Source organism: Piliocolobus tephrosceles, chromosome 18, assembly GCF_002776525.5.
Source record: "Piliocolobus tephrosceles isolate RC106 chromosome 18, ASM277652v3, whole genome shotgun sequence".
NCBI classification, from domain to species: domain Eukaryota; kingdom Metazoa; phylum Chordata; class Mammalia; order Primates; family Cercopithecidae; genus Piliocolobus; species Piliocolobus tephrosceles.
In genome coordinates, this window is record NC_045451.1 from 65,712,262 (window position 1) to 65,725,337 (window position 13,076).

Here is a 13,076-nt window from a genome sequence, read left to right on the forward strand (position 1 = left end):
ATATATATAATATATATATATAATAGAGAGAGAGAGAGAGAGAGAATGAGAAGTCTGATAAAGAAAATGTATATGGCCGAGTGCGGTGGCTCACACCTGTCAGCCCGACACTTTGGGAGGCCGAGGTGGGCGGATCAAGAGGTGAGGAGATAGAGACCAGCATGACTAACACCATGAAACCCTGTCTTTACCGAAAATACAAAAAAATTAGCCGGGCATGGCGGCGGGCGCCTGTAGTCCCAGCTAACTCGCGAGGCTGAGGCAGGAGAATGGCCTGAACCCGGGAGGCGAAGCTTGGAGTGAGCCGAGATCGCACCACTACACGTCGGCCTGGGCGACAGAGTGAGATTCTGTTTCAAAAAAAGAAAGAAAAAGAAAAAAGAAAAGAAAACGTATGTCAGGCAAGGAGATCATTCAGAATACCTACAAATAAATAAAACTTTTAAATGAGGTGGGGCGTGATGACTCACACCTGTAATCCCAGCACTTTGGAAGGCTGAGGGGGGCGGATCACGAGGTCAGGAGATGAAAGACTAGCCTGACCAACATGGTGAAACCCCATCTCTACTACAAAAAAACTACCCGGGCATGGTGGCACCTGCCTGTTATCCCAGCTACTCAGGGGCTGAGGCAGGAGAACTCCTTGAACCCATGAGGTGGAGGTTGCAGTGAGCCGAGACAGAGCCACTGCACTCTAGCCTGGGCCACACAGAGATACTGGGTCTCAAAAAAAGAAAAAAAAATTAAATGAAAGCTGATGTTGTCAAAAACAGCAGCAAAAAGAAAATAATACTAATAATACTATAAGGTTTTCAGAGTGTTGAAAGAAAATTACTGTAAACCTAAAACTGTGTACCTAAATAACTATCTTTTTATACGGAAATATCTTTATTACTAACAGTTCATTACTAAAAATCATTCAAAATCATAAACTTTAGGAAGGGGAAAAATAATCTTAGAAAGAAGGACTGAAAAGCAAAAGAAAAAGAAAAAGGAAGAGCAAAGAAATTTCTGAACATACAATAAATCTAGATGATTTTGATCAGATAAGACAGTAAGATTTATGAGAATTATGTCAGTATTCAAGAGTTTTCAGAAAGACTATATAGATCTGCCATGCTACACAACAGCAATATATATGCTTGAGGCATATATTTATTGTTATATGTTTTCAGCAACTGTACTGTGTGGTAATGGTGCATAAATAGGCAGAATGATGAATATAAAGTTCAGAAATAAATCTAAATGCATAAAGGAACATATATGTGATATAGTATGCATTTCAAAAAGCTGACTGAAAGATGAACCATTTAATGAATAATGGACCAATTAGAAATGACGAAGAAATAGAGGAGTCAATTGTCACACTCAGAATGAACTCAAGTAGATCAACGATTTAAACATAAAAAAATGAAACTTTGAAAATGCTAGAAGAAAAATTTGTAATCTTTAAATAGTGAAGGATTTTCTACCTATGGCCCAAACCCAGAAACCAGTTTTTAGAAACATCAATAAATTGGATTCTATGAATATAAAATGTAGCATGAGGAAAACAGTATCATAAGGGAAGTCAAAAAACAAATATTGGGAAATACATGTGTAACACATATCAAAGACAAAATTAAAATTCTTTTTAATATATACAAAATTCCTAGAAATAAGAAGGAAGTAATAGAAACTCAACTGAAACTTGAACCAAGGATATGAAATTTACTTAACAGGAAAGGAAATATAAACAGCGCTGTAACATGAGAGATGTTCAATTATCTAATAATAAAGAAAATGAAGATTAGAAGTATACCACATTATAATATTTTAGTCCTCTGATCACTATCCAAAAGTTTCTTAACATACTTTTTTGATGAGTTTACGCAAATGCAGACATTCTCATACATTACTTATGTAAATTTAAGTTATTGCTCTTCTTTTGGAGGTAAATTTAGCAAAGCTTATATTACTTTCTTAATATTCAAAATGTATATAATTGTAAAGCTTCTCTATTTCTGAGACTTCATTAGAGAAATATATTTGCACATGTACAAAATGAATAAGACAGTGTTTGTTATTTCTGCATTATCTTAATGACAAAGAAGAGAAAATTTTGGATATCTGTAATGAGTCAGATTATATAGAATTTACAGAATGTAATATTATGTGGCAGGAAAGTAAATGAAGTTCTCTATGTACAGATATGAAGAGTGTTCAAAGATTTTTTTTTTGTAAAAATGAAATTCAACAATATGTATATTATGCAAACTTGTATGTATAAAAAATAAAAAATATATGTATTCCTATTTGTTTGTTCATACATAAAGAACATCTGGGCCAGGCACAGTGGCTCATGCCTGTAATCCTAGCACTTTGGGAGGCTGAGGTAGGGGAATCATTAGAGGACAGGAGTTCGAGACCAGCCTGGCCAATATGGTGAAACCCTGTCTCTACTAAAAATACAAAAAGTAGCCTGGCATGGTGGTGCACATCTGTAATCCCAGCTATTTGGGAGGCTGAGGCAGGAGAATCACTTGAACCTGGGAGGCAGAGGCTGCAGTGAGCCAAGATTGTGCCACTGCACTCCAGCCTGGGCAACAGAGCAAGACTCCATCTCAAAAAAATAAAAATTTTAAAAATTTTAAAAAGAAGAACATCTGGAAGACTATTCAAGAGACTTGTAATACTGATTATTCTCGGAGAAAGAGGAGTTTACAAATGATATAAAGTGGTTGGTAAAAAGAAGGGGGCTAAATATTAAATATAAAAATGAAAATATGATTGTTATATTTTTGAACTATATAAATGCATTGCAAAAGCAAAGGAATTCTATATAAAGTATTTTTGTTGCACTGATTTAGAAAAATCTATAACTCAGTGTAAGTTCTGTTTATAAGCAATGTATATATTAAAATGCAGAATAGTTTGAAAAAGATAAATAAAATGAAGAAAAAAGAAAATTAATTGTAAATAATTGAGATAATACACAGTATGTTCTCGGATCACAATTTAAATTAAAACAATAAAAATAAGGATATCGTTAAAAAGTCTAAATATTTAATATTAAAAAAAACACATCTAAGTTCCTTATGGTGTAAAGAAGAAATCACATGACAGTACAGAAAATATTTTAAATTTGATAAAAATGAATAATATATTAAAATGTGTATGATGCACAGAAAGCATGTCTAAGAAATAAGTAATAGCAAATGTTTATATTATTATAAGAAGAAAATGCAAAGTTAAAATTTTACCATGATCCAATTTTTGAACCATCAGTTGATGAACTTAGTATCCATCTTAAGAATCCAGACAAAAAAAAAAAAAATTAAACACAAAATAAGCAGAGATGAAAAATTTAAAAAAAACAGAAATCAGTAAAATAGAAAAGCAAAATAGGGGTCAATGAAACAAAAAAAAACTTTTGGAAAGTTATCTCTGGCTAGACTGAGAAATGTTGAAAGAGGGACAGAGAGACAGAATGAATTCCACAACTAATGAAAATAAAGAGTATTATGAGTAAAGATTTCAACAATTCTAGTTCTGGCTAAGATGAATAAACACCTTGTCTTACCATTGAATGGAAAACTGGATACACTGCATGGAGCAGCTTTGAGGGCTCTGAAAATTAAATACTAGCAGGCAGATATGGGAAGAAATCAAGAATTCAAAGACAGTCCCTCTAGCTCAAAGAGTAGGAAGCAGAACTCCTAATGCTCAGAGAGAATGAGGAAATCCTCAAGGTGTTTTTCCTTTTCTCCATTCTCATACAACCCAGCCCCTAAACAATCATCTGGTGGTGGTAGTAGAGGTTCCAGCTGGAGTCTGCAGGAAACAAAACTCTGACAGAAAGCAAAACTCCTCTCTGATGAGTGAAGCTGTGGTGCTAAGATGGCAGGGCAAGTCACCATTGCTTTTTTTTTTTCTTTTTTCTAACTCTCTTCTCCCATTGTTTGTGCTCATGTCACTTAGGAACAGCCACAAAATTGCATGGCAGAGCAGATAACTAAATCCCCAGCTTTTTAGCCAAATGACTGAAAAGAGAAACTCCAGACAGCCAGAAAATACTAAGGAGAGGGAAGAATTTTAAAAAGCAACACCATAAAGTTGTTTATGAGCTCCCAGTCTTACCCACAAGTTATGAATAAATGGATCTGATTCTAGTCAGCATGCCAAAGTCTATGATAACTGAATTAACAAATAGAACACTGTACAAGTCACAGATTAGCAGTGGGTGGTACACATGTGAGAAAATTCAAAGAGCGCTGCAAATGTTTTGAAAACTGAACTGACGTTGAACCATAACACACAAAAGGCAGGAACTTGTGGTAGGAGTCTAAACAGGTTAACTGCCCACTGACTAGTATCATGTTTAATAAAATACAGTAAGAACTAGCATGTCATAACGTAATATTAGAAGTGTCTAAAATTATTTAGCATATGAAAATCCCAACTCATCTGGGAAAAAGACAACAAAAATCAAGACATGACAGATGTTGGAATTATCTAAAAGACATTTTGCAGCACCTATTATACAAATGTTCCAACAAGCAACCATAATCCCCCTTGAAATGAATGGAAACATAGAGATTCTTAGTAAAGAAACAGAAGACATTGAAAAAACAAATAGAAGCTTTATAAATGAAAAACACAATAACCAAAAGAAAAACCTTACTGGATGAGCTCAACAGCAGACTGGAAATGACAGAAGAGTTCGCGAATTTGAACATGTATCAATGGAAATGATTTGATCTAAACAAAAGATTTAAAGTAAGATGAAGTTCAGGGACCTATAAAACAGTAATATCCATATCTAATATTCGAGTCATCAGAATTCATTAAGGAGAAGAGAAAAACTGGTGCTGAAAAAATATATAAACAAATAGTGACTGAAAACATTCCAAGTATGAAACAGGACAGATTCAGGAAGCTCAGTGGGCCCCAAAAAGGATACACAAAGAAATCTATGCTCAGACAAACCATAATGAAACATCTGAAAACTAAAAACAGTAAAAATATTGAAAAAGGTACACAAAAACAATGCATTACCTCGAGAGGGACAGCTATTTGGTTACTGCCAGTTTTTCATAAGAAACTATGAGGACCAGCATAACATTTTTTAAATTCTGAAAAAAAAATTATCAACCTGTCATTCTGTTTCTAGTGAAAAGGCCTTCAGAAATGAAGGTGAAATAAAGACTACATTAGTTTGCAAGGACTGCTGTAACAAGGTACCATGAACTGGGTGGTTTAAACAACAGAAATTTATTGTCTCACAATTCTTTAGGCTAGCAGTCTGAAATCAAGGTGCCAGCAAGGTGGGTCCTTCTGAGAGCTGGGCAGGAAAGATCTGTTCCAGACGTCTTCCCTTGGCTTGTAGGTGAATGCTTTCTCCTTGTGACTCTTCTTGTCATTGATGCATATCTGCCTCTTTGTCTGAAGTTCCCACTCTTTATAAGAATACCAGTCATAGTAGATTAATCATAACCTCATTTTAACTTGATTTTCTCTGTAAAGACCCTATCTTTAAATAAGGCCCATCTAAATTACTGGAGTTTAGGATCCAGCATGTCGTTCTGGAGAGTACCCAATCCAACCCATTCACAAATAAAGGACGATTAAGAGAATTTGTTGCCAGGCCTGCTCTAAAAGAATTGCTAATGGAAGTTTTTCAGACTGAGGGTGAATGACAACAAAAGGAAATGTGGGATAACTAGAATGAAGGGCTGACAACAGAAGTAATAAATATCTATTCCTCTCTTCATTAGCTCTTTATAATTTATTGGACAATTGAAACAAAAAATAACATATATTGTCATTTTGAATGTATATAAGTCAAATAAATGGCATCTATAGTATAAAATAGAGAGTAAAGGAACTATACAGAATAATGTTTCTACATTCCACTTAAGTAGTAAACTACTGATTCTAAGTAGACTAGGAAAAATTAAGTATATATGTTGTAACCCCTAAAACAAACACCATACAAACCAAAGAGGTATTGTCAAAATTATAACAAATATATTAAAATGGAATACTTAAAAATGTTTCCACTTAAATATAATCCAAAAAATGACAGGAAATGGGAAACAGAGGTGTGAAAAACAAGGGTACAAAAAGCAAAATGATAAAATGGTAGACCTAGATCCAAACACATCAATAATTAAATCAAGTGTAGTCAAAACACACTAATTTAAAGGCATGGATTGTGAGAAGATGTTTTAAAAACATGACCCACCAATATGATGTCTATATAAATCTAACTTTCAATATAACCAGTTTAAAGTAAAAGTACCAAAAAAGATACATCATGCGAATACTAATCAAAAGAAAATTGGAGGAATAACATCAGCAAAAGGATCAACTGTTATTAGGAGATTCCCAGTTCTTATTTCTCCAGAGAAACATTGAAAGAACAACCAGAAACTGTCTGAAACAACTTTAAAGAATTTCTAAATAATAATCAAATATTTACTGCAACCAAGCAAATGACCAAACCAGAAAAAGCCATTTTCAAAATGGAAGGAAAGTTTTGTGGGCTCTTACCCTTATTCAGGCACCTCCCTGACATAATGGCAGAATTGGTTTGCTGCAGGTGGCAGCCCAGTTTCCAATCCCTCCCTCCAAATCAGAGATTGCAGAACAGATCTTATTGGCAAGTTATTGTGTACATCTCTTCTCACCTGTCTGATGAATACCCAAAGGACTTACGCAAGGCACTCATTTTGCATAATTTTGAAAACAGGCAAGAAGAGTGGCAGGAACTACTCATAAAATATACAGGACTCACTCAAACCCACAGATGCTTGGGGCAAAATACTACAAGTAGAAGCCTACAATAGGCCATCTCAGTCATGCAGGCGACACTGAAGAAGCTGAAGTGAGACTCTAGGAAATAAGGACATTCAAAAGCAGCTAGATATATGGGGAAATTTTTTGAAACCTCACCTATACCTAGCCAAGACATATGCTCAGAAAAATCCTGGAAGACCTTAAGTTTTCATCTTGGGCTGATCCCTGGGCTCAGAACAACTTAAGTTAATGTGCGAAGGAGTGCCTCAGCATAGGGCCAAACTGCAAAGATTAGGAGAGGGGGTTACTTTTTCTTTCTGATGTGTGTTTGTTCATTATCATGTTTGTTACAGGTCTTGGCATTCAAGTACATTTCTGTCAAGACTTTAGCTAAACACAAGTTAAAGGAACAAAGACTTCAGTAATTACATATAATAAAATAGCCTTTGCAAAAATATTTTGGTAAAGTCTCAAAAAACCCACAAATGGGCTACTAAGGCATTGAATGACCAAAGAGAGGGAGAAAGAGAGAATGATAAAAAGACAAAGAGAATCTGATTTCCAGGTTACCACATTATAATGATCAGAGGTCCAAATGTTACATAACAAAAAAACAAGGTATACAAAGAAACAGAAAAATATGGTTCATTCAAAGGAACAAAAACTACCCATGAGGAATTCCAGACCTAAGACTTATCACACAAGGGCTTTAAAACAACTGGAGGAAAATTTGGCTTTAAATATGATCAAAAATCTAAGGAAAAAAATGGGCAAAGGACTAAAAGAAATTAGGAAAGCAACATATTAACAGAATTAGAATATCTATAAATAAATAGACATTATTAAAGGAACCAAACAAATTCTGGGGCTAAAAAGTAAAGTAACTGAAATAAAAAATCCACTACAAATGTGCAACAGCAGATTTGAGCAGCCAGAAGAGGGAATAACCAAAATTGAAGATAGGACACTTAAAATTCTTGAGTATGAGGAGAAGAAAGAAAACAGAAGAAATAAAAGTGAAAGAGCTAAAGGGACTTGTGGAACAACATAAAAATTATGGAATCCTGGAAGAAGAAAAAAAAAAAGAGAAATAGGGAGAGGATTATTTGAAAAATGATGGCTGAGAACTTCCCAAATTTGATGAAACACATGTATGTACAAATACTAGAAGCTCAACATACTCCAAGTAGAACTCAAACAGACTTGTACGAGGACACATGATAATCAAATTGTCAAAAGACCCAGATAGACTCTCAAAAGCAGCAAGAGAAAAGAAACTAATCACATACAAGTGTAGGATATAATAAATTCCTCCTCAAAAATTTTAGCCTGTAAATCGTTAAGTACAATGAGTTCTGAGATCCTTTCCAAGGAATCAATATATCATTCCGCTCCCCTATTCTTTGTTCTTCATTTTAAAGTTTAACTTCGTTGTTCTCTTTGTCTCCTTGCCCCTAGTTTCAGTAAACAACCCCCTCCTACCCTCTATCACTTGCTCTGTTCTGAGTCACCTCTGGTCACCTGCTCTGATTTGAGTCATCCTGAGTCACCGGTTCTGTAACTGTCCTTCCTGCCAAACTACTTAACCTGCCACTCCGACTTGTACCCCTGCTCTCTTTAAAATAGCCAATTGGAATTAGTTTAGACTGTTCGGTCCAACTCTAGCCAACAGAGGAATGACACAGCAGTAGGGGCTACCTTCGTCAGGAATAAAAACCCCTTCTTCTCCTTTGTTCAGGTGTGCTCTCACTATTGCTCCATCCATGAGTCACACCTTCTATAGAAGTAAAATTGCCTTGCTGAGAAAATTAATGTTTTAAAAGAAACAAAACAAAATACAAAAGAAAATTAGTGCTATTTCTTTTGCAGCACCAAAAATTTATTTATAACACAAGGGATTCTCATTAAGATTTTCAGCCAGTTTCTTACAAAAATATTGGAAGCCAGCAGCAATGAACTGATACATTTAAAGTGCTTTAAAACACTAACTCATGTTTTAAAAAGCTCTCAACCAAGAATTCTATCTCTGGAAGAACTGTCCTTCAAAAGAGAGGAAGAAATTAAGACATTCCCAGATATGCAAAAGCTGCACAAATTTGTTACCTCTGCATCTGCCCTACAACAAATGCTGAGGAGAGTCCTGCAGGTTGAAATGAAAGGACCATATGGCTTTACTAGTAAATTGTATTAAACATTTAAAGAAGAATTAACTCCAATCCTCAAACTCTTCCAATAGGTAGAAACAATTTCTAACCCATTCTACGAGACTAGCATTCCACCAAAACCAAAGTCACTACAAGAAAAGAAAACTATAGAAAAATATCCCTTATACATATTGATATAGACATTTTAAACAAAATATTCAAAAGCTAAATTTATCAACATATTAAATGGATTGTGCACTATGACCAAGTGGCATTTATTTCTAGAATTATAATGATTATTTTACATGCAAAAAGCAATCAGTGTATTATGCCACATAAACAAAATGAAAGAAGGAAAACCCACATGATCATCTCAATTGTTGCAGAAAAAGCATTTGGCAAAATTCAATACACTTTCATGTTAAAAAAAAACACTCAAACTACTCAAACTATAAATGGAAACATACAAAACATAATAAAAGACCGTAAGAGAAATCTGTGGCTAATTTCATAATCATTGGTGAAAGGCTGCAAGATTCTGCCTTAAGATCAGGAACAAGACAAGTATAACTGCTGTCGCCACTTCTATTCAACATAATATTGAAAGTTCCAGCCAGATTATTTGAAGAAATAATAGCTATTATTCTTTAGTATTATATTATTATCTTTAAAGAATAACTGCAAGAAAAATAAAGACAAGAAAAAAATAAGTAAAAGACATCGAAACTGGAAAGAGCTTATACATGAATCCAGCTAAGTTTCAGGATACAAAATTAACACGCATAAATTTCTATATACTAACAATAAACAATTCTAAGGGAAATTTTAGAAATCTATTTACAATAGCAACAAAAGAAAAAAAAACTTAAAAGTTAGCCAAGGAGGCAAAAGACTTTTATGTTGAAAACAAAACATTACAGAAAGAAATTTAAAAATATATAAATAAATGGAAAGACATTTATGTTCATGCATTAAAGACAATATTGTCAAGTTGACAATTTATAGATTAAATGCAATTCTTATCAAAATCCTAATAATATTTGCATAAATAAAAAAAAACCACAATCTAAAATTAATGTGGCATAACAAGGAATCCTGAAGAGCCAATGCAATTTTGCAAAAGGACCAATTTGAAGAATTCACACTTCCTGGATTCAAAACTTACTATGGAGCTACAGTAATCAAAACAGTGTGGTATTAACATAAGGTCAGACTTGTATAGCAGACTGTGTCCCCCTAAAATATAAAAACACTCAATGTGATGGAATTAGGAGGTGGGATCTTTGGGGAATAATTAGATCATGATGGTGGACACTGAATGAGATTAATGCCCTTATAAAAGAGACACCAGAGAGTGCCGTAGCCTGCTTTCTGCCATGTGATTACACAATGAGAAGATGGCAGTTTGCAACCTAGAAGAGGACCCTCACCAGAATCTGATGATGCTGGCACCCTGATCTCAGATTTCCAGCCTCCAGAACTGTGAGAAATAAATTTCTGTTGTTTATAAGCCATTCAGTTGCTATGTTACTTTGTCATAGCAACCCAAACTGACTAACAGATATACGGCAATGAATTCTAATTAAAAGCCCAGAAATAAAACTTTGCATATATGGTCAACTGATTTTTCACAAGGGTGTCAGATCATTTAGTGGAGAAAGGATAGTCTTTCCAACAAATTATATTGGGAAAATTGAACATCCACATGCAAAATAATGAAATTGGAACCTTTCCTTTTTTATTATTACACTTTAAGTTCTAGGGTACATGTGCACCACGTGGTTTGTTACATAGGTATACATGTGCCATGTTGGCTTGTTGCACCCATTAACTTGTCATTTACATTAAGTATTTCTCCTAATGCTATCCCTCCCCCTGCTCCCCCACCTCACGATAGGCCCTGGTGTGTGATGTTCCCCGTCCTGTGTCCAAGTGTTCTCATTGATCAATTCCCACCTATGAGTGAGAACATGTGGTGTTTGGTTTTCTGTCCTTGTGATAATTTGCTCAGAAAGATGGTTTCCAGCCTCATTCTTTCCTTATACCATACACACAATTAACTCAAAATAGATCAAATATTCAAATGTAAGAACTAAAATCCTAAGACTCTTAGAAGAAAACATATGGTAAATGCTTTATGCGTTGGATTTGGCAGTGATTTCTTCAATATGACACCAAAAGTACTGGCAACAAAAGAAAAAAATAAACTAGACTTTATCAAAATTAAAAACTTTTATGCATCAAAGTACAACATCAACAGAGTAAAAAAACAACTCACAAATTGGAGAAGATATATGCCAAGCATCTATGTGATAAGCGATTAATATCCAGAATTCATAGAAGCCCTATAGCTCAACAAAGAAACCAAATACCCAATTAAAATGGCAAAACCTTGAATAGACATTTCTTCAAAGAAGATAAACAAATGGCTAACAAGCATTTGAAAAGATATTCAACATCACTAGTTGTTAATGCAAACCAAATTCACAAAGAGTGGCAAAGATGTGGAAAAATTGGAACCTTCATGTATTGCTGATGGTAAAGTAAAATAGTGTAGCCACTATCTAAGACAATACAATGGGGCCTCAAAAATTAAACACAGGTAACTTATGATGTAATAATTTCATTTTTACATGTATACCAAAATAAATAAAAGCAGCGACTTCAACAAATGCTTGTACAGTCATGTTAATTGAAGTATCATTCACAATAGCCAAAAGGTGGAAACCACCTCAGTGTTCATCAGCAGATGAATGGAGAAACAAAATGTGGTATAGCCATGTAATGGAATATTATGCAACCTAGAAGAGGAATGGAATTATGGTGTATGCTACAACATAGCTGAATCTTGAAAACATTATGCTAAATGAAATAAACCAACCGAAAAAAGGACAAATATTGTATGATTCATTACTTAAGTTACCTAGAATACTCAAATTCATACATGCAAATCTAGTTCCAAAAGCAGAGCAGGGAGTAAACAAAACAGAAACAATACTTGAAGATATAACTGCCTGACATTTTTCAAAACTGGCTGAAGATATCAAAATACAGAATTTAGACCCCCCTACAGGCTTTAAGTTAGATAGATACAAATAAAAACATACCTAGAAATATCAGAGGAAAACTTCAAAACAGAGGAAATGAAAATCTTCAAACTGGCCAAAGAGAAATGATACACAGCTTTCAATGAAGTAACAAAAATTTCTAGATGATCTTGCAACAGAAACAATATAATCTAGAAGACAAGGGAATGACATGCTTAAAGTGCTGAAAGGAAATAACAGTCAACATAGAATTCTATACTCAGTGAAAAACAGCTACCAAATATGACGGGGGAAAAGCCACTTACAAATAAAATATAGGAATGTATTGCCAGCAAACCAATAGAATAAGGTATATTAAAGATAGTTCTTCAGAAATAAGGAAAATAATCCTAATCAGATAAAGAGGAATGGAAATGGTATACCTCTGAGTAAATATGAACGAACGACAACTGTGCAGAACAACAACAATTATTATGCTGTTATTATTATTATTATATTGTAACATTTTGTGATGTTAGTGGTAAAGCTGGACACTAGTTATAGTGGTAAGGACAGATTTTAATCAGTAGTAGCTATTGCAATAGGGAAATGAGTCCAGCATATACCAAATTCAACTTTAATTTGTACAGAGGTCACTGGGCGTTTTAAAGGAAGAATTGAAGGAGTAGGGAAGTTTAGTGGGAGCTCAGGAGAGTCAGGGAAGTGAAACATTACAAAAGTTAGTCAGTATAAATGAGATTAGGCCTGCTGTTTCAGCTAGTTGAAAATTATTGAAGTTAGACTTCTATCCTCCCACAGAGCCTGGGGGGTATTGGCTGAAACCAATTAAAGTATTGCTCTGGTATTGGCTGAAACAAATTAATTTTTTTTCAGTCTCGGGTTTTCTCAAGCAGGCCCTTTCAAGGGAGTGAGGTGTTATCTGCGGAACATGGCCTTGAGCTATTACTATGTTAGTGTTTTTAAGTCTTACATGCCATTGTTGAGGCCTCATCTAGAGGCGGATCAGAGGAGCCTGGCTAGAGTTCAGTCATGTGGAGAATCTTCGCAGTGGGGCTTATAATATATAATATGTAATATATAAAACTACAACGTGTGATAGCAGTAA